The sequence below is a fragment of the Cariama cristata genome, unplaced genomic scaffold (genome assembly GCF_000690535.1).
Source record: "Cariama cristata isolate BGI_N322 unplaced genomic scaffold, ASM69053v1 scaffold196, whole genome shotgun sequence".
In the NCBI taxonomy this organism is placed as follows: domain Eukaryota; kingdom Metazoa; phylum Chordata; class Aves; order Cariamiformes; family Cariamidae; genus Cariama; species Cariama cristata.
Window position 1 is genome coordinate 32,395 of NW_009620163.1, and position 23,267 is coordinate 55,661.

General features: G+C 41.6%; 1 long non-coding RNA gene across 1 annotated transcript in view; it reads left to right on the forward strand.

The window, feature by feature from the left end:
• The window catches only part of LOC104162697, a 28,941-nt gene extending 13,960 nt beyond the window's left edge, over positions 1-14,981 (forward strand). Inside the window, exons 2-3 of the long non-coding RNA XR_696464.1 lie at positions 8,850-8,985; positions 14,384-14,981. This is a non-coding gene — a long non-coding RNA (uncharacterized LOC104162697). The remainder of the gene's footprint in view (positions 1-8,849; positions 8,986-14,383) is intronic.
• Positions 14,982-23,267: the final 8,286 nt, after the last annotated feature.

Consider the following 23,267-nt stretch of genomic DNA (forward strand, 5'->3'; position numbering starts at 1 on the left):
TAGCCTTTGTAGCTTATCAGAGTGAATCCAAGCCTTTTTTGTTAAAAAACTTCATGCCCAAATGAAAAATTGGCATTTATTCTGCAATCTGTTAAGATTGCAACCTTCAGTTCCCTCAAGTAATCATCACCCACGAGGGCAGTGATGCTTGAAGTGTTTAAATGTTGATTGCTTTTTCTGTACGCTACTTCTACTCGTAATATTTCTGATTTTTGTGGTCAGTAACAGGCTTTTGGGCCTCTTATGGCCGAAGAAAATACTTAAACATATATTGCTCTAGAGGGTAATATTTGGATAATAATGTGCCACGAGTTAGTGTCTTGTGGTGCTTCACATTGAGTGCAGTAGTTGACCTTTGCTATAGATGAGAAACATGTCTCCTTATTAGAACACATTATATGGCACCTATATAAAAGGAAAGCTGGTTTTTTTTAGTGTAGTAGTGTAAGGTGCTGTGGAGATTTTATTACCACGATTTTGGGACGATGATGTTGCTCATGTGTTTACAAAGCCTGAAGTGAGTTGTATAGCTCTTGGGAAATAAGTGGCAGTAATAAATCTACGGTGTGCTATGCTGTCGTGTATTTGGTTTATGCTGCTCATTTGGGCTTTTGGTCTTTGTTTAGGTTTGTCTATATTCTTTTTGTGTGTGTATGTGTGCTTTATACACATAGTGATGTAACATTACTTTGGAAAATATAACATAGGGACAGGAATAAAATTAAAATGGATAAAATATCCATTGAAGTGGATAAAATGATATATTTTTTGCCACCTTCTTATAGAAGGTGTTTTGAAACTGTTGCGAAATTAATTCTTCCTTAAAAGTTAGAAATAGTATGTTGTATTTTTACACAGTATGTAATGCTAGTTGGTATACCCAAGTAGTCCTGGAACAGCAATGGTTGCAAGCCACTGGCATCAACCACGTCTGTGAGAAATGTCGGCCAAAGCATCAATTAAAGTTCCCAAAGACTAAACCTACCTTATCGTGAGCTCTAGCTAGGTCTGAATGACGATTCCCTTCCTGCTTGCTGCAGCCTAAATCTTCATAGTGCCAAAAAGCCCCCCAAAAGTCCTCAGAGTAAGAAATGGCACCACGGGGTGTTGTTTGCCGTGGTGATCTTTGACTTGTCTGCTCAGAAACGGCTGAGCGAGTGGAATCGTGTCGGTCTTCATTAAATAGTTTTTTGGGAGGTGTAATGAGACAGAGCTCGAGTGATGCCACGTGCAAACTCTAAAAATAATTTGTGATCTGAATTTATGGTGTGAGGCTTGAAATGCAAGCGTTGATACGCTGATCACGTATACATGAAAGTGGGGGTTTTTGCTCCGTTCAGACAGCAGATTTGACTCTTGCGGTGGATTTTGTTCTGCTGAGTGTTTGGACAGACTTCTGTGTGTCCGAGATGATCGTTCTTCCTCTCTTAACTTGCCAAAGATAGGAGCTAGTTTTGATCAGTGCAAGACCAAGAAGTTCTTTTTATAGTATATATAGCATATAGGTACATTACATGGGTACAATATATTCCACATAGATAAAACTGCTCTTTCCAGAGTTTCTTCTGATTAGAGATTGTAGTTACTACGGTATCTTTTCTACACTGGAAAGGCATGCATGCCCCTGTTAGAAGTCCAAAATTTGTATCATTATCATCCATGTGATTGTTTGTTTTAGTATCTTGCTATTCAATAAAAACTGTTCCTTAAGCTAAAAAAAAAATTGTGCATCCTAAATTTGGGTAATTCCAACATGTGGTTCCCTTGCAGCTGCAAGGACCAGCTGTGTGTAAGGTACATTTGTATAATAATATGTTGGTGTACTTTGTATTCTAAGGGGTTTTTTGTTCTTTTTTTTTCCAGGGAGGGGAATTTTGTAAATGAATAGTGGTTTAGGATAATAAAAGTCAATTCATATCAATTTAAATAAAAGTATTCAATCTAACTTCGTCAGTCTAATTTTGTCAGATCAGAAGTCCCCCTGGCTTGTTGGGCAACGGCTAGGTGGGAGTGTTTAAGGAACGCTGTAAAAGTAGGGGAAGTATGCAGTGATACCATTTTACCTTCAAACAAGTAGTGACGTGGGGCTTTCCTGAGCTAAGCATTGTATTTTTACTCACAATCTCTTAATGGACTTCTCTTACATTACTGTGTAATTATCTTTTGAACCCAAATGTGCTTGTGATAACCCCAGGATCCTCTAGCAGTGAGTACCAGCTTTTCATTATGTGCTGTTTGGAAAAGGCTTGAATTATTTTTTTCATTGTAAATCTACTGCTAGAAAACCTCACTGGCTGCCTCTCTTGTTGAAATCTCTTGTTGATATCTCATTGATGATTTCACAGATCTGTCTTGGGTTCACTTGCAATTGTCTTTCTCTAGGCTGAAGAGATCTAGTCCTCATGTAATGTCCTAAGAGTCTGAGGACTTACCTTGGCAACTAGTTCATCTCTCTCATTAGGATTCACAACCAGGAAATCTTTTTCTGATCCTCATCCTAATGCCTTCTTGTTATCAGTCCCAGCCCAAGAACGGGTTTAAGAATATGCATAACTTTGCACATGCAAATGTGGAATTACTCACTTCTTGAAGTTCTGCTCATATTTATGTGCTTTGCCAGATTTGAGATCGTAAATTCTCTCTGTTAATCTTAGAGATGTTTTTTCCTCCCTGTATGCAATAAATAAGTTGTTGCAATACAAGGAATCTTTTCCACTTGACTTATGCTAAAAGCTGAACCGATATCCTACCAACATACCACGTGTTTTACCAAGTGAGAAACATTCACTAGGTTTAAAACAAAAAAAAAGCGTTTATAAAGGTCAATAGTACTATCTGCCGATCTTCATTGTTAAACCAGGTTTTGGTCAGCATATTAAACTTGACTTAGAACTCTCTAGACATAATTAAATGTCTGTCTTCAAGCAGTGTCTGTGTGTGCCGGAATGTGCCTTTCCTCCTCTTCTCATGTCCATACCTAAATTTCAAAGGTCAGAATGTTTGAAATAGATTTTTATTTGCTTTTAAGAAGGCTAGCTGAGAGATGAAATAAATGAGAGGATGACAAACGTTTGCCTATGTTTTTGTCAGTGCTGGGATTTTAGAGGAAAGAATCTAAAAATAACACGGGCAATATTAACACTGAACTTGATCACTAGTAGCACAAAAGATACATATATCAGCAGGCAGGGTAAGTTGTATTCTGACTTCTGCATCAGTCATTGGTTTAGTATTACTACACACATTTAGCATTCTCAATTGCAGAGCAGAAACCACTGTGGTTCTCTTCCACCATTTCAGCATAGAGTCGTTAGGCAAATTCTCTCTTTTACACCTTTTGGAAAAGTCACACTGTGTAGTCAAGTGTAAATAAAAGCAAGAATCAACTCTGCAGTACTTGATCTTTTGCTGGCAGCACTTCCCACACGGTAACTTTGGGGGCTCTGTGTGGGCACGGTTTGATTACGGACTGCTTCGTAACATCAGTTGTAGATATTCAGAAATCAGATCTGTGATATTACTTCCAAATGATTTTTAGAAGAACATAACCATTTGGTTTGTGCTTTACATGTTTCATATTGCACTTTCAAGTCATCACCTACTTAATGTGTGAAGACAATTTTTTAAAGTAATTTAATATAAAGAGTAAATTAATTTAAAAACTAAAAATAATGGTGCAGCAGTAAGGACCTTCATTACCATATGCCCTTTTGTCTTCTTTCCCGTTATCTGTTTTGCAGCTATTTTCTATACTATAAACAGGTCCTGCAAATTCACTCAGCAGGGATGCTGTTGGAAGTGGCTCTTTTTGGATGAGGCAATCTTAAAAAATAGAATAACCCCTTCATCACCACCTTTTTGTGTCACGATGGGAAATACCACTGTCTTGCTGCTGTTTCAGACTTGTTGCTTACACTTCATCTTTGAGCTGACCTTCTGTCTAGGTCTTCTCAGCTAGTCTTAATGTTTCGCTCTTGCTGACTCTTTAGGCGAAAGATCTCAAACATGGCCTTTCTTGTCCATCTGCTCAACTAAATCCATCACAACTCAGGCTACCAGTTACCACAACTTTTTTTTTTTTAATTATTTTTGTTTGCCCCCTGGCCATGAGAAGTGAAATCTTGGCCTGATGATGTCTGTTGAAAGTGGTGCTGCAGATAATTTCCCACCCTGTGTTCACATCATCTCCTCTCATCCTACCACTGTCTTCTCCTTCAATTGCATTGTGCATAAATCGCACGTCTTGGCTTTTGAAGCCCTGTGTGTCCCATTTCTGCTTCACTGCTACTTCCAATTCCCCATGTAATTTCTCTCCGAACCGCTCATGGTGCCACCTTCCATCCCTCACTCCTCCAGTTTTCAAACAAGCACTGAGTTTCGCTGTTTCTCAGAAGGAATTTCTGCTAGATGGAGACAACGTTAATCGATCCATGCCCCACAAGTCCCTCTCAAAATCTTCTCACAAAGCACTTGAAAACAACTAGGCTGTTGCTATACTTAGCAGGCTGCCTGTCGCGAGAGTGCAGATTGCCTCCGTTTCCTTTTGCTTCACCATCAATTTATTGTTTCTTATCTTTGTGTGCATGATAAGTACATTGAGAAAAGAAACCTCTTCCTTTCTATTCTTTTTCTTTGCGTGCTACTTAGCACAGTTGGGGTCTGGTCGCAGCGTGGTTTCTCTGCTACATCGGTAGAAGTAAATAAAACAGTTCAGGACATCGTCACCGGTGCTCTCCCTCAGCGTGGTTTCTCTCCTACATCGGTAGAAGTAAATAAAATAGTTCAGGACATCGTCACCGGTGCTCTCCCATGCCGGCGCATTGGGTCTAATTGGTAGCACCTTCATTTAGAGGGTTTTGCTTTGGAGCTAATGCTTCCTTGGACACCACCAGGCATGACTGGAGGAACAGCACATGCTGGCGACCATCCCCAGTTTGCGGTTTGGATGGGGATGTGCTGAGCTGCTTGTTTGGAGGGGAAGGCAAGATTTTAAGCTTAAGAGATGCAGGTTGTGCTGCATCGTGCTGCTTGGCCTTGGACCCAGGGGATCATCTCTGGTCTGTTTTATTTAGTAGTACTGAGGTAGCCTTAGATGCCAAGGGTTACACAAATAAAAACAGATGCTTTTGATAGGTGTCAGCATTTTAATGAGGAATAAAATTAAGCCCTGGATACTTCTGGCCATCTAACGGCACTATTTTTTGTAAGGCTTGCTGGTTTTTTTGTTGCTATTTTTTTTCCCATATTTTATGACAATTGCCTGAAGTCCTGATCTGGTGGGATTATGCCAGATACCTGCACAGTTGGAAACTCATCAGCGATTCAGATTCCTTCAGTCAGAATGTCAGTTTTATCACAAAACTTGTAAAGCTTACCGTGGTGATTTCAAATTTCCTCTTTAGTAGACATTTTGTTTGAATGCCATGAAAGGGCTCCTTTCTCGGTGCCCCCAGGAGTACAATAAGCTATGCTCTTTGAGAGAGGCTAGATGAGTACAAAGTTACCTTCATTAAATTTTCTCTTCATGCTTTAGCATAGAATATTTCTTTTTAAAACTCTCTCTCATTTTCTTTTGTGTCTTCATCCTATTACCTTTATGAGATTGCGGTGCATCAGCTTGATGGAAAAGGTGGGTGCGTGGCTCCCTCGGAGGTTTATTCCAGCACACAGAAATATTCTGCTAGCGTGTGAGGTGCTTGAGGAGCAGTTGAAAAGCAAAAGCAGATCAAGTGATTGTAAACTTAATAAAAACACGTCGTTTCTAGCGTGCCATGTGGCGCACGGCGCAGATCAGACTGCTGTTCGTATTGACTTTTGCTAAGAAAGGCATTTTAGATTTCATGTGTGTTGATTCTGTAAAGTAGCTATTGAGTTGCACTGAATGGAGATGGAGAGCTGTCAGGGTTCCCTGGCAATCCTGGTTCACTACTACGGTATGTATTTTTCCTTCACTTTAGTTGTGAAATTCCTAAGTGATTAGATAAATAAATAAAATGGTAAGACACTTCCCTGACACATGTCCCAAAATACAGATCTATGTCCCAGGACATGGGATAGTTCAGGGAAGGGACCTCTTGCTCGAAGCGGGGTCAGCTCTGGGACCAGACCAGGTTGCTTTATCCATTCAGGTATTTAAGACCTCCACGTTTTCACTACAGATTCTATGTAATTGCTGGTTTTGCAGTGTTTACCTTTTCTTACAAGCTTTTTCTTCAGTCAAGCCCCACAGACCCTTAAATCCTTCTGTAAAATGACCCTTATTTATAGGAACTTTAGAGAAGTTCTCTGTTAGGGAGATATTTCATTTCCCTTTTGAGGAGTTTCCTTGCCGTTAGCTGTTTCTGACCATCCATCTGAGAGTCCTGTTATCCATCACCAAACACAAATCAATCGCAAACCCTTCGGTGGGGTTACCATAATGCACGATGCAACCTTCTTTCCTGAACGGGAGATCCTGTAGCACGTGGTTTATGGCCATCTAATGTTAGACAGTAATCTCATTTAGCGTTTTCCCAAAAGTGCAAATAGTGCATTAGGGTAGCGTAACAAGCACAGCAGATCAATACGGAGACAGCGCTCTCCTTCAACAGATTAATCCAAGAAAATGGACTTTGTCGACTTGAAGGAAGTGGCCCTCTTCCCATTGACCTGCATCAGGTCTGCAGTGCCTGGAAGGACAGGCAGTGGGCTGAGAGCACACTTTGAAAAATCGCCAGTGAAAAGTTACAGTATGAAAACAAGTAACTGTGGCGCAGGAGACGACGTGTCTTACAGGGCTCCGATACGGTTGGCAGCGTAAAGAGTCCATTGAAGCATTCAAATAAGGGATAATACGTGGACTTCGAACAGTCACTAATGGCATGGCTCAGGGAAAAAAGCAATCAGAAAAGCTCCTTAATATGGGTTAGAGTACCCCCGTTGAAATGGCTTTAAATACATTTACAGAATTTATGTAGCAAGTGTACAGCAGCCCGTTTCCTTCTCTCTTCACCTTTATATAAGAAGTCACTTTAAAATCGTTGTGCATAAAGGCACGGCTAGGTTTACTGTGTGTATTTTTTGTTAACTCACGGTCTATTGTATTGGTTTATCAATCCAGAGCAGGGTTTCAGGCATTTAAAACGAGCTCTGGTTTAGTTAGACCTAAATCATCACCGCTGTGAGTCTTACGTCTACAAAGAGTGTACGTGGTGCTTCCTCTCGGACGCTGTGCAGCAGTTTATGGTCATACATTTTGATGCCTAACACGCTTTTGAAGTGCTTGCTGGTATCAGCAGAGGGGGGATTAAGGGAAAATCCTCATCTGTAAGAGTCGACAGAAGTTTGAACTTTCAGATCATAAAGCGTGTACGCACCTGGGACTGCATTTAAATTCTGGTTTAGGCATTTCACAGATGTACGGTAATGAAAGAAAAGAGTAAGAGGGGTGTTTTATATAGGTACATACTGTAAAATCAAGGTGACTTAACATTCCTTTTCTTTTTTTGGTACTACATCTTGAGAGATTGCCAAGAAGTCAATTCCCCGAAGGAACAGCAGTGTGCTTTGCGTTTCACTTTCTCACCGTAGTAAAATAGAGATCTGCCTTGGCCTATCAGCAAAATAAAAGAAGGAGCAGAATATTCATCTGAGGATACTGTGGCTGATGAGTCTCATTTTTTTTATGACCTTACTGAACTAAAAATAATGTGGGCTGGAATGGATGTTAGAGCAGCCACTGTCAGGCTTTCCTGCTAGGGTAAATGGGAAGAGGTGTTAAATACACAGTTTGTAAATGGTTGTTTTCAAGGCATGTGAACTCTAAATGGTTTTCTAAATTTTCATGTGTTTTTTTTCTACCGTTGAAATATTTTATCTTTGATGTGAAAGGGCTTTAACTGTGATTTGATTGTCTCTCAGAAATTAGTACCTTAAAAAGTATTTATAAAGTAAATGTCCAGTTAGCTTAAAATTTCAATGGACATTTCGTCTCTGAAACACTTCGCCAGCCTCCTTACTTTTGAAATAGGAAAGTGCTGTATTCCCATTTTAATTCTGTGGCACTATCAGTGTGGATAACATTTCAGAAATTAATGCAAATGACAAGATTTTTGTGCAAAAGAGATTGGATTTTACAGGATGGACTAAAGAAGCTTCCCTTCCTTTGGCTTCCGTTGAAGGCAAAAAGTGTATTGCATCAGCCAAAAAGATGGCAAGAGTAATGAATCCATACAGTAAAGAAAATAGACCAAATTGCTAAATAACTTGCACATCTGGCATCAGGATTAGAATTGAGGTGATGGGAAGGAGGATGCGCCAAAAATAGAGGCTGTCATCAGATCGGCAAAAGTAGGTTGTGTAATTTGCTGACGGTAGCAGGGTTTTTATATTCTTGAGGTCAGCCCAATGGGTGATTTCACTTTTATACAGGAGCAATATTTAATAAGTAGCAAGATTATATGGTCATAGGGCTATACAGCGATGAAGCTTTCCTGTCGTTCTGTGACTGGTTTTTAATATAGATGAGATCAGAGGTGCTTCGTCATTGCTGGGATCTTCCGTTAAAGATGTGTGGTCATATGAAGTTGGATGCTAATTTTGTCTGCCCACTGGAACCTGAGTACTGGATCAGGAGGACACTTGTGGTCCTAATAGCCAAACTTCCGCAGCTCACGTTGATGTTTGTGTTTCATGTTACCCACTTTATAACCCAACTAGCTCTAGAAATAACTTTTCTTTATAACTTTAAAGTGTTTTCCTTCACTTCTATTATTTAGTTTACTTCTTAAAAAAAAAAAATTTAAAATAGTTGCATCTTCCCTGAAATCTTTTTGAGAAGGAAACTAAAAAGTTCTTTTCTCTTGCCCCAGGCGATATGAGTCTCATCCAATCTGTGCTGATCTGCAGGATAAAATTCTACAATGTTATCGGCAACACGCTCAGGAGACCCTCAGCTGCTCTGCCCTGGCTAGCCAGTACCTGCATTGTGTCAATCATGCCAAACAGGTGAGTTGGAAATATTGCCACTGAAATAATGATGACATGAGGATGAGAGGAAGGCTATCGGATTGTCCGATTAGTCCTTCTTACGTGCTAAAGCAGTACAGTTCCCAGTATGTATGTTCTCACAAGCTCTGTGGAGTCCACTTCCAATTTATTTAAATGCTCGTGTTTCCATCTCTTCCCTTGGGAAGCTATTGTTTAGTGTAGTAGCTATCGCTGTTGGCATATGTTTCCTGGTATTGGCAGTTTTAGTGGTAAAACAAGAGGATTAAACTACACGGTACTATTTGTTATAAATATGACAAATTAATGGATGTCTCAAACTGGATTGCTCAGCAGTTGGAAGTCTTGATTTCTTCTATGTTAGGTACTCTGAGAGTCTAATACTGCGCTTTACCTGGTCTTGCCCTCCTCTCGTCCAGTTTTCTAGGATATGGGTTATTACTGTAGATTAAAACCTTTACGCTCTATTAGTGCAGCATAAGGGAAAATAATAGTAATATATACATCTTTCAGTTAAAAGAAGCTAAAATTTCTCAATACTATTCTTTTTCACCAGGTTACATCTTTCAAATATAGAGATGCATAGGTTGACCTCAGTTGTATTCTTAAAGAAGCCAGCTGGAAATGTGCTTATAGACCATTTATGTAGTATATGTAAAAAGTACTTAAATAAGTCTGTTGATCTTTATTTCTGCTAAAATCTATGAGTTAAAATTTGAAAATGTGAAAACACATGCTCTAATGTGTTAGCAGAGGCCCGGTGGGCACGTTTAGTATTTGATAATGATAATCATTTTCACTCGAGTTAATTCTGCCCGTACAGAAAAGTAGTGAGAGTTTGACTATCATCATTCTCGGTGACCTTTTTGCTGTTAGACCGCTGAAGTCTTGCTCTGCTATTACTGAAGATCTTTCTGGACTTAACGCTGCTCGTGGTCTAGTGCTGGGTAAAACATGGTAGGAGACAGTGGTTGCGTGGCAGTGCTAAAGCTGTTCCTCGGTCCACAGTGCTTAATACATTTGTGCGGTGCTGTTTTTGTTAATTCTTTGTTTATATAGTTAGTATGGTCCTTTTTGCACAGGCAGCCTGGCAAATGGAAGACAAATTCAGCTAACAGCTGTAGGGTTCTTGTTCTCTGAACGCTGCAGGAGAGGACAATTTGTCTGGCCATCTGGCCAGCTCTGAAATCACTTTCCGATATTAAACATTGTTATCATCAGTGAAAACTTTAAAGAAGATCCATGTGTTGAAAAATAAAAGTCAGTGAGATCACCCTGTCCCTTTCAAAATCACCTCCTTCGACATATCCTTTGTCGATATCTCCTCCTGCCCTCTTGTTAATGCACCAAGCTCCTGGGCTCCTTCGTTTCCTTAAAAACTCTACAGCCTACCAGATCTCCCTGCTTGTGAAAATTTTTCTGGACATCCTAGCTTGAGGCTTTCTTTCATAAAGCTACTGACGCTTTATTAATTTTGGAAAGATGGTTGAGCCGTGCTCAGACACCCAAGCGTGAGAACTGCAACCAGCTTTGTCCAGGTGCCTTCCTTGGGCACAGGAGCTGCTATGGCTCCAGTGAGAAAATTTTGCTCATCCCCTTCTTCCCTAAGCTGTACAGTTCCTCATGACTTTTTGGAACTGGATTTTTTTTTTCTTGAAATTGAATTGCAATTTTTTTCATTAATTCGTACTACGACAAACAATAATTGGTGTCTATATTTATTTTTTCTAAGTTTTTCCTTTAGTGTGATTTTTTTAATTCCAAAATCTGGTCTGAAGTTACTGGACCATGGGTGGATTTGAGATATTTTAGAAAAAAGGCCGGTGAATAATATTAGGTTGTTATGTAGTGGTATGAATTTTCATTGTGGCATGCATCATCTGGAACACTAATTTACTGTATTTATAATTTTGTATTATTTTTTAAAGTAACAAAAAATTTTGGATTAATTACTCATACATGTGTAGGCTATAACTGAAGTTTGTATCTGGTAGGAATTTCTTCAGAAGACTATGATAAGGATGAATTAATTCATGTTTAGAAGGCGGAGGAAGAGGAAATTGCATAGCTATGAGCATTAGGTTTTTGAACCCTTTTAAACACCTTTTTTGTTGAAGATCTTCAACCAAGCCTGTCAAGTAGTTAAAAGTGTTTCCTAAATGTTTCTTATTCTCTTTCACATACGCCTCAAGATGAGAATTCAGAGAGGTTTCTCTCTTATGATAACAGAGAAAGAGGAGCCTTTTATGATGGAAATATTTGCAAGTAGGAACAATTGTTTTTCATAATGAACATCAGCCCTCTATAGCTCATCCTCCATGTGTTGCAGCTGTAATTGTAATTACTTTTACTTGCTGATTGCCCAGAAGTCCAGACACACAGTTACTTTGAAATAAATTGCTAAACGCTGTTATAAAATACTTCAAAATTACCTGCTGTGTGGGAAGACAGAGGACTGGGATAAACAGCAGATTCAGAAATGAAAAAGTTAACTGACACTGGCTACAAGAAACAAAGAAAGAAGAAAATTTGCTAGAGGGAATAGACCAAGATATTGAAAACCAAACAAGTTAACTAATCGGATTTCCTGGCGGTGAGTCGGGGCACTTGTGCTCAGGCTGAGCACACTCTGTGCTTTTCATAAATTGAATTTATTGACTCCTCTTTCTTTCCTATCTTGCTTATAATTATCTCACTCTCTCTTCTGTACGCTCCTTATTTCTCATCCTGTCTGTAATCTCATGTCTCTATCTGTCCTTTTCTCCCCTTGTTAGAAAAGCCCAGAGAGTTGTTAATTCAGAGCAGTTTGACACATTGTTCTATCTTTACTTTAAATCTTTCCCAAAGTCATGAGAAGCTGGCGAGATAAATTAAACTCTATTATTAACGTTTGCATTTTATTATAATAGTAATGGAGAGAAAAACTTACTTAATGGAGCCATTAAGGGGAAGATACTAGGATTGTCTGTGGCATGTATTTGTGCTCCCACTGCTGATGTTAGCTCCAGCCAGACCAGTCACTGCACTACTACAGACCATCCAGTGGCATTTTAACCACTTATCCTAGTCTGCCGTCCACTGATACGGACAAGGTAGCTGTTAAAATACAATTTTTTTTTTTTTTTCTCTATTCCCCACCTCCCTGGGCTACAGGGAGTCCAGTTTCAGAGGGATGCAAGTCTCTGCAGGCAGGTGAGATTTGAAAGTACTTCAAAGAATGATAGCAACAGCTGCTGGTGTCTGACAGCCTGGCGACAAAATGTGATCCTTCAACCTCCTCAGCCTTGTTGTAACCGTTGTTTTAATTTGTTAGGATAGAGTGTGGTCCTTAATCATGCCTCCTAGTCAGAATAAAACTATTATTTTAGCCTCATCCTCAAGTATTTTTACTCGATACCATCTTCCAATCTAATAGAAAAATACTTAAAATTAGTGTAACTGGAAACACTGAACTGAAACGCAATAAAAAGGCGTTGTCTTTTATGGCCACTGTTTAACACTACCTTAATTGAAGGAAGTTTATTATGGAAGAATCAGACCGAGTTCCCTTCACACCTACATTGATGTTATCAAAAAACACAAGGAAAATATTTTATATACGTTAATTTCTTAGGTGATGTTAAGTGGCAAGAGTGAGTAAAGAACACTAAAAACTCCAAAATGTGGACAAAACCAAAGCAAACCCTGGAACACTCTCATTTTTCTGAAGATGAAATTTTGTGGGCAGAAATATGCATATGATGAACAAATACTGCTATTTCTTTCCTTAGGACACTAAATAAAAGAAAAGTAACACAATTTTTCCCAGACCTTTTGGGAATTTCCTACGTTAACTTATGCTGTGTTGAATTTATGTAAAGTTAATATTCAGCCCAGCGATGGCTTCGGGCAAGTTTCTGTAATACCCCTGCGAAAAGAGTCTTGCAGGTAAAGTAGCCTTCATCAGTTTTACAGAAATCTCTGTGGGGATGCTGTCAAACTGAGATTGGAGATTTTGTTAACTAATAAAACTTTCCCATATTTTTGTTTGTAATAGCACCCAGGGAGCATAAAACTGACTCCTTTTATTTTGTACTTCTCTACCATGGGTTCTGGAGAATATTTGTGATCACAAGGACTTTTACCATCTTTTCATGTGCACACTGTCCTGCTCTTTGGTACCTCTCTTAATCCTTGCAGAAACCCTGCTTGATCTAGTTGAATGATTCACCGGGTTATTTTTAGAAATACCAGGAGAATTTGGTTAAAGACATAGATGACAACAGGTTTTTCATTCCCTTTATTTTTAATTTTCCCGAGCCCTAACTTCTGTGACTCTGACAAAGCAGTCCAGACTCACAAGGCAATGTACCCTGTCTGGCCAGATACCGCTGCTCAAATGCTTGTATCAGCTGTTTGTAGGTCTCCTGTAAGATTTCAAAGTTTACATTTGGGCTTGCTCCTGATATAAGCCCAAAAAATTATCAAATCCCTTCCTACCATTTCTTACAAGGAGACTTATAATTACTGTCTTCCGCTTTTTATGGATTTTGTAGGCAAGAACAATAGATTGCGTTGGTCAACGTTGTAGTCCTCTAGTGAACGTAGATGGCCTCCAGCATGCTTTTACTGCCTAGCCTGTCAGCGTCCTGTTACACTTTCTGTTCTCCTTACTGATCTAGACAAGTAGTATCCGTACATGTGCTCGCTTCTGCAGACTCTTTATTTCTAGATCGCGGCAGTAGGAAGTTCTTAGTTGAGCCCTACATAGTGTCCTTGCAAGTCTCCGTTTTCATGATAGAGGCCAGGACCTCTCTGAAGAGTCAAGACCTTGATGGCAGAGTTCTCTGGCGTGGCAGGAGAAATAACGCTTGGACTGCTTGACAGATCTATACTTTTAGCTCTGGGTGGCCTGACTGTTCACAGGAGGTGATTAATGAAGCGCAAGGTCGGAGCAACATGTACAGAGTATCGAGATTTTGATTATGACTCAGAACACAGGAAGGATGTAGGTAGGGGAGATACTTAGCGTTGTATGACTTCAGGATGTAATTTCTGGAGTATGTCATTGCTAGGAATGGGATTTATCTTATTGTAAGGTCAGACGGTTTAATTTCCTTAATAGCCATAGCACTAGAGCCATGATAGCATTGGAATGGATGAAAAGGAATCATTACTGCAACTCTTCGGGCCTCCAAACAGCTGGCTTGTTAAGTCCTCAAATAGCTTTATTCTGCTTCTGTGAGTTGTCTCTATGATGATGTGTATGTTGACAAGGTTTCTTTTTCTATGTTTTTATTTTTAAAATTGCAAATCTGAGGAAGGAATTGTAGCCAAACAGAGTCTCTGGAATCACTTTGAGTTACTGAAATATGTGTTTCTCCCTCTCTCTTCCCCTGCCCCCTGACCAATTTCTTAGCAGAGCATGCTTGGGAGAGGAGGATAAAGGCATTGTCCAAATCAAGCACAAGACCATCAACTCTAATTTCAGCAGAAGAGCATTTTTTTCCCCAAGAGTGATATGACAGCCCATTTACAGGGCAGACCAATAAAGAGAAGAACTGGAAGAGCCATTTCAAGAGCAGCAGCCATCACCGCTCAATCAGTGTGACCATTTGAAAAGCCAAGACCTGTATCTTATTACATCAGAAATCATACCTCCGAAGGTACTGTTCAGTCTTAGTAAAATCCACTTATTGGTGATTGAAGGAAGGAAAAGAAAAGCACCTTTCACTGACCTTAGAAAGGGGAAATATCCTTCAAATGCTGCTATTTCATTGTAGAATCTCCTCGAAGACTTCTTGCTGTCAAAGGCATGAGTAAGTAACACTTGGTGTGCCGGGACGTAGCGGTACTTTGTGAGCAAGTCAGCCGCTGCTCCTCACCATACAACCTGTATTCATTGCTCATGTTAAAATTTTCCTTACAATGTATAATGACTTAAATTGTGCTTTAACTTACTTCACAAATTATGTAACTTAATGAAGTCTCCCTCCGGGCCTTCTGCTGGAATGATGTTAGTGATCCAACACTTAAGATGTAACATGGCCTTTATTTATGTGAAATGATTCTGTTGTGCTCCTCACTCCTATCAAGTACTGACGAATATGCCTCGCTCTGTACCAACAATAAATATATTTTATGCACAAGATTGATGTTTCAGTCTGTCTCTCTTTCCACTTCTCGGAGGCGGATGGTGTTCCCTCTGCTGTGTCAATCATGTTTTTCCAACAGATGTTATTGCTGAAGCTTTAAAGCGTAGACTTTTATGCATAACCAACCTTGGTTTCAGGAATGGTACTTACATATAACTGTTTTCCATCACAGAAGCCTAAAAGGATCCCACGTGATAGCGCGCTGTGATTCATGCAGCACCAGTTTCCTTTCTTGGAAAGTACTTGTGAATGACAGGGCATACAGTGCCCAAAACTGCAAACCAGCTTTATGCAAGTACCCAGTTTTATTTAATTGTTTTTGTTCAGATAACTACTGCCGGGTTCGTCTTCCCAAGCAATCTTAGAAAAGACTTTTTACACAATGGTAATAGTGACAGAGTCAAATGAGCAATGTGTCTAGAGCCTTCTGCTATTTATTTACCTGTTCTGTTTCTCTAATTGGCTGCGTTTGAACTGCATCCTACTGTACAACTGCGAGTGCACCTGTGGATCTGATTTATATTCAGAATATTGCCAGTGACTCTCCTATTGTAATTATCAAGATGCTTTGTGAGTACTGTTTAATTAAGGATTTTTTTTTTCTAATGCTACAAAAAGAAGCGGGGCTTTTTTACATGTGAAGCAACTGTAATACCAGTAGGAGAGGAAGATCCTGGAGTTCAGTATCAGGTGCCAGGTAAACTGCTTGAGAGAAATAATAGGGACATCAGCGACATGTTTACACGGTGACTTACTGTAGTGTTTACAAATCAGCTAACTCACAAATTCTCCGTTATAGTGTTCTCTTTTGTAACAGAGAGCCAAGAAGTTGGCAGATCCATCCTTGCCAGACTTAGAATTGGCAGCAACATACAGCATAGAGGAAAAGCAGACGTTTTTAAGGCCAGATGATTCTGTAAAACCAGGAGAAGAGCTATGTTGAGAAGGAAGGTCTCTGTTATTGCCAAATGTTTATTGGTTTCCCGTCCTGACAGCCTTGAGCAATGGGAGTCAGTCTTGCTTGCTTTGTTCCAACTGTGCTTCAGGCTTCATTTGAGATGTTGTGTTCTTTAAACATCTTCTGTATCATACGTAGTGGCATCTCTAGCATGTGTTGCTCGAGCTTGGGGGATGCTGATTGTGGCAAAGAAGGTGCAGGCTTTAAAGCTGTTCATTTTGTGGACAACTTTTGCCTTTAAAGTAGAGCAGCAGTTCTGAATGTTTCTGGAGTGAGCTTCAGTTTGCCACCTCTTCTGCCTTTTCCACCCCTCCTCCTGCGTACCTGCATCCGAGCCCTTTGGTCAGTCTTTGACTTCTTCCTTTCTCCCCACTTGCTGGTAAGGACGTCAAGCAGGACACTCTTCTTTTGAAAACAGAGCTGAGAGGTGATGCTGGACATTTCTGCTCAAGGAAGCAGTAGGTCTGGCTGAAATAGAGACATTTGCCATCTTCTGATTTGAAACTGGACTAATGATATTTAAAAAAAATAATAATAAAAAAGCAAGTTTCATAGGATCTGAAGAAGAGCATGCAAGAGGGGGGTGTGTCTGTAGCTTATTGTTTATGGTACTGGGAGGCAAGGAGAAAAACTGCTGGGTCTAGTCGGTTCTGGACAATGTTCTTCCAGCCAAGGCTTACATTGTAGCTGTATTTCAAGATTTAAAATATTTCAAGTTTCCCATTTTTCTCTGTTGGTAGAATGGAAAACATGTGGGGAGGTCTCCCTCTTCCTCAGAAATAACCAGATCTCTCTAAGATTGCTCGCTGCCAAACTGAGAATTTGAACTCAGCCTAACGGATCCTGATCTCGGAAGGGATGATAGGGGTGGTATTCTCTAGGGATGACAGATGAAGGCATGACACTCTCTGCCCATGGGAGAGAATAATTTCAGATGTTCTTGTTGGTCATTCACAAGCTCTGATCAGCTGTAACCAAAGGGCAATTTTACCTAGGGTTTTAAATGGAGAAGCAGTGTTGTAACAGCTAAATCAAAGCTTTTCATTGTTCTTTGCTCAGTGTCTGTGGAACAAATCACAAGTCTTTCAATGGTGTCAAAATAATCACTGCTATCCTACTCTCATGCAATTTAGCAGCGTTAGACTCTTTCAGATACCAGACTTCCTTTCCTCAGGAGTCGTGTGTGTCTGAGACAGATGACATAACCTTGCAGAGCTGTTGGTTTGGGTTTTTTTCACCTATTAGGATATCCCTGCATTACAGTTTTAAGCTGATACTTGGAATTAGCTTCAGTATGGAAATGGCTACGGGTTGGGATAAATTTTCCAGCTCAGATGGCCACTGCTTTATTCTCTTTTAGATCCTGTGCCCTTTTTGAGAGAATCTAAAAAGGCGAATGGAGTTTCAGGAGGACTCCAGCTGATGGAGTTACATGTCATCTCTCAAGCTGAAGAAGCGATAGGAGGTGAAGCCTTTCCCTTTTCTATCCTTTTTGCTTTCTTTTCTGAAGTAACAGAAATTCTAGATGATATTCTTCTCTACAAGCTATTGCAAGATCTTCCCCTGAGCTGCAAATGCTGATCAGGTTTAGGCAAGGCAAACCAATTATTTCGAGTGTTTTCTTTATATGCATCTTTCTACTCGATGAGCACCTAGAGATCCCTAACCAAAACCAGCCGTTCATCACAGTGGATACTGCTGGGACAGAGCGAGGCAGCCTTGCTTCCCAAATAGCAGGGATGGAGAAAGCGGAGGGATGCTAAGTCATTTGCCCAGTGTACCAAATCTCATTTGCAGGACCCAGGAATCTTCAAGTGTTTGTCCTGTGCAGGTTGATAACACATTGCAGCTCACCTGCCCATAGTAAATCCTATTTGATCAAGAGGTGGGTGTTGCCACTTAAAATCAGAAAAGGATTTAGATTTGGGTGTCCTCTCGCTTGTGGTCAAACGGCTGCAGAAGTGAATTTTGTAAGCTGGTCAGTTCATAATTTGTGAAGGTTTGTGTTGAGCTGATGCTGTGTTTTGGAAGTGTTTTGGAAGTTGCCTGAAGACGCAAGAGAGGAGACTGTGGAAGGAGAGAGCAAGAGAGGGCATGCACAAGGTTGACTTCCATCCTACAGCCATGAGAGTCCTTTCTGTGTTCAGGTTCAAACATCTCTTCATACGAAATCCTCTGCAGGTCATGATCAGCATTAATGAAACCATTTGTGTTCATTCTTCAAGATTCTTCCGTAAAGATCTGGGAGCTGTTTTCAGGGCTAAGCGCTCACTGTCGCACTGAAGTTCAGGAGCGACCTGGCTCTCGAGAGCCCAAGGCAAGATTCAAGTAGAGATCTGGAAAAAGAAAAGGGAGTAAGCTGGGGGAGGTGAGGTAAGTTGACAGTGATGTTCACGTTGGGTTTTGCCAGGTGAACACCCTGCTGTTTTCGCTCTGTGTTGGAGACGAATGTCGGTCACCTCAAGTCACCTTCCTGTTTGCTCTCAGCTGCTGTTCTCGTCGGAGGGAGCAGTATCAAATGGGACCTGGAGGCAAGTGCAGCTCTTGTTTGATCATCTTGGTGGTGGTGATCCCACGGCACTGTCCTGAGGATATTTCCACCAGAGAAACCTATGTGCAGCAAAGGTACTGTGCCCCTCCATAGTCTGCCTGGCAGCAAAATGGTCATTGCAATGCAAACTTGCCTTCACCAACCAAAGAACTAGATCAGCATCTATCCCTCCCCGAGGAAGGGGGAGGTATCTTGAACATGGTGTGAGTAGGACCATGGTGTGAAGAGGACCTGGGTCTTCAAGTCATTGCGAAAGAGCTAGACAGGTTCCCAGAAAGCATGGGGTGCTGAGCCAGGGCTCCTCTGCAGGAACGTCAGCTCCAAGTGAACAAAGACGCTCGGTAATTAGAGAGGTAATTAGTTTGGTAATTGCTAAGGTAATTAGTTTGATTCTCTCTCAAGCCAGTAGCTGCTGGGAAGAGAACACTCAGCCATTGTGCTGGAGGGAGCACCTTGAATTGCAGTGCTGCAGCAAGCCCCTCGCCAAGTTAACCCTTCGCCCTCCAGTACGGGAAGCAGCATCTGACGTTGCTAAGAATGGGATGGTTTGGAGGAGAAATAACCCTAAAAGGTCTGCTTCTCAGAGGTCTTATGCTCAAAAACTTTTGAGCCACCTTCCAATGACATCCAAAAGTGCTTGTGCCATAGTCAGAGGAGGACCTGAGGTGATCTGGTATTTATGACAGATTTTACATACCATTAAGACTGTTGGGGACACCTTTTGGGTAGCCATTTCGAGGCGTCCCCATGGCACTCCTGCTCTTGAGAGATGAGGGTTGTTCCACCACTCTGTATTTGATCCTGCACATCCCTTCACCCGTGGGCTGCCTTGCTGGTTTAACAGAGGCGTTTCTGCCAGCTTGGGGGGCAAGTTGGCAACCGGAGGTGAGTTCTTTCTGTCATATGAAACGACAGTTATTTTCTGACCACCCTGTGCAGGAAAACCGTCCCTCCTTCCTTTGCAAGTCCCATGGGTGGATGGGAGCAGAACAGCTATCCCCGTTATCCCAAAGTGAGGGCTGACTGCACAGATCAAACTGCAAGTGCTCATTTGGGAGGTGGCATTGGAGCCGCAAGAAGCGGATTGAATTCCCAAGTAAACTGCAAGCTAAGTAGATTCTTCTTCATCTGATGCTTATATAGAAATAGCAGGGCTGGAAGGGACTTGGCAAGTGTTGGAGTCCACCTCACTATTCCGTAAAATCTGATATCAAGAAATTCTCACGTTCGAAAACCCAGGTCATCTTCTCCTTGCAAAGTTGTTCACAGCTTTATTTGATTGTAGTGTAGGGGTTTAGTACTGCAAAGGGTTTAGTGGGTGGAATATAGCGGGGGCAAGGAGATGGGGTACCGAAGACCCATTAATGGACAGGAACCATTTTTGCTGGACTGCCCATGAGAATTTACTGGATCTCTCTCGTTTCTTATGTCAGATAGTGAGGATTTTTTTTCCCCTCTCAGTTTTAATATTATTAACACTTGGGCTGTTTTGAAAAGGTCAAAGTCAGCTTGAATGTCATCTAATCTGACCCTTCTTAAAAAGCAAACAAATAAGAAATCTATATTCCACCGTGGCTGCCTTGAAATAGCAGAGCCTGATGTTTTATAAAGGAGGTATTTGCAGAGGTGAGTGAGGTCTGACTGATAGCAAGCGAGTGCTTACAGGCAGGGAAAGGTCTCATGATCTCTTTGTTTTTGCTTACATTTCCCGCTCCTGGAATCAGGTGGATAAATGTAAATCTCTGCTTTTGCCTGAAAAAAATTAGCTTTGGAGAGAGAAGCCTGTGAACAGGATCCAGATACAGCTCCAGGAGCACCGAAAAGGCAAAAGGAACAGCGCACATATGTGTTTGTGGGTTTACACCTTAGAAGCTGATCCCGTTGCTGTTATTAGGATTGTGAAGTGCTGGCGAAATGCTGAGCATGGGACATGAGCTGAGACCAGAGCAGATAGATGGTAACGTGCTGACTTAGTAGGCAAAATCCTTCTTGCTTTAGCACCAAATAGAAAGGAAATCTCCCGGTTCTTGTACTTTGGTCCCAATTTGACATCAGAGGAGCAACAAGGGAGTACGGCAGCAAATGTGTGTCTGTTATTTGTTCTTGCAGATTTGGGAGAAAGATGCAGAAGAGAGGAGGCGGGGGCGAGGCAGGGCGTCAACAGCAAGAGAATATTAAATAGCCTCCAGTAAAACAAGAGACGGTTGTGAATCCACTTGAAGCTCTCAAGAATGGGTAATATGCGGCTGCTGCTGATGTTACGGTAAGCGGTGTACATTCTGGGATCTGCCTATCGACCCGAGCGTGCTGCCTTTGTGGCACAGAGTCTAGCAAAATAATTCATTCAATGCACTGTCTGTTTGCCTTGAATGGAGAGTGCACCCATTAGGGAGCCTGTAAAACAGCGTCATTATGAATCACTATCAAGTCTCGCCTTGTTGTGGGTTAGTGTTTTGTTTTTTTTCTTTAAATGGAAGATTTTTTTTAATGTGACGTCGTGGCACTTTTGGGGGTTTAGAACGAAGCTGATTGCTGCTGCTGCTGCAGCTTGGTCTGTATAATAAACCCGTGTGTATCAAACCTTGGTGACTTGGGGTTCCCCGGAGAGTCAGTGCTTTGTGCTGTGTTGCCCCTCCTGCTACCTGGGGTCAGCCTTTTGGAACTCGTGGTCTTTCATGTCCTCTTCCTTATGCCATCCAGCAAGGTTTGAGGTTCCTACAGGTGCGAGGGGACCCCGTGCACAAGCTGAGATGTTGGGTCTCAAGGCAAGGGGTCCAGAAGGTGGTCTCGCTCTCCTTACTTCCCCAGGAGGCCATGAGTTGAACCAACCAGGGTGTTATTTCTGGTCCCTGCAAGGGATGCAGCGTGCTCCACGGGGGTCACTGAGGCGTCAGGAGTTGTGGTTTCTATTTTGAGTATTACCGGGTGTATCATTCAGCTTTTTCATGTCCCTATTTCCCCAGCCTGGTGGAAATAAGTATGCTAGGCTGGAAAATGCTCTGTAGGCGTTGGAGGACAGAAAGTGTGGGCATGCAGTTTTTGATCTACCCACCAAAAATGGGCTCTGTCTATGTGTGTGTCACTCTCCTTTTTTTGAGTTTTGCTTTGGACAAATTGAACTAAGGAATTGTGTTTGATCTGTCCTGGAGGCAGAAGGTGTGTGGTCACTGTCTCCTCCCTGGGACACCCATGGTTCATTGGAAAGCCAAAGTGGCTCAGCAACTCTGCCCCTGAGCTCGGCAGGTGTGAAAGAGCAGCACCCAAATAATCACTTTCCCCAGCTTGATTTAAAAATACCAAAATGTAAAAATAGCTGTTGTCATTGCTGTTCCCAATGCTCTGTGAAATCATGTGCTACTCGCTTTGTTTCCTTGGATCTCAGCCTGTCATAGTGCAATGCACCTACTCAAGACTACGAAGTGCTGAGGGCAGGCAAGGGGGTCCCCTAACGAAATCCAAAAGTTGCCTGTGGGAAGTTCATATCTGTCACGTAGAGACAACCTTTCATTAAATGTGTTTACTGTGGTTGAGCTGGGGGTTTTTTGCCTTTTTTGGGGGTTTTTTTTGACAGCGATGTACAGTGTGGCAAGCTTTGACGTCCAACGAGTTAAAAACAGGCAGCAGAAATGCCAAACTGATACTTTGCTCATGGAGGTATCTTCAGCCCCTCCATGCTCTTCTCCTGAATTTCACCCCTTGACTCTGGCTCTGGTTCTTAAGCAATCCCTTTCCCCAGACAGAATTTGCTCACCACTTGATTTACGGGATTACAGAGACATTCATTTTGCCAGGGTCCATCTCAGCTGTCTCTGGGGAGGCTCATTTCCTCCCTGCCGCAGGAGAGGAGGAGGAAGGAGAGGGCTCTGGGCTCCGAGGCAGGCTCTAAGTGGGCTCCTTCATTTTTAAATCAGGTTTCTGCTCAGAGGTTAATCATTTCAGCTCTGATCCTCCTTAAAAGTGGTGATTAATCCCCTGCACATATAGTAAGCACATGTACAAAAAAATACCAACATGGCACTGAGCATTTTTTCCCCCAGTAATGAGACCTATTCATAACCCAGCATCCTTTAAAGATTCCAGTTACCATGCAGAAGACATCATTGTTCATAACAACAATTCAAAGGTGTTTTTTTCTCCAGTTTTCGGTGGGGAAAAAGTCTTCAGAGAAAAGTAATTGTTGGCTTAAAACTTCAGCCCGCATTCAGCAGCAATCCATCACTTCCATGTGTGTTTTGAAGCTCGAGTTACTCAATATTCAGGCTGGGAATACTCAGTAGGAAAGAACAGACTAGGGGCAGCATGAAATATTGCCAGTGAAATTCTCTCTAACCTGCTTTCATTTCATGCCCTTCTCTTTGCTGAGGGACTCAGTAGAGGGAAAAGGAGCAGAATCAAAATTCTTTTTTATGTTCCCGTCCTAGGAAAAGCAGTAGCACTGTGGTGACGTGGGGACCCTTAGTCCGGCTCCCTGATGCCCCCCCTGGGGTGCTAAAATAACCCCCATCCTTGCAGAGTGTTTGTGATTCTGCAAGAAGGACCAAAACGGCCTCAGTGTTACCACAGGAAGCATCAGAGGAGCAGTTTTTCAGGGGAAAGTGTTCTTCGTTCCCAACCTTCTGGGAAAATATCATTTTTGTGC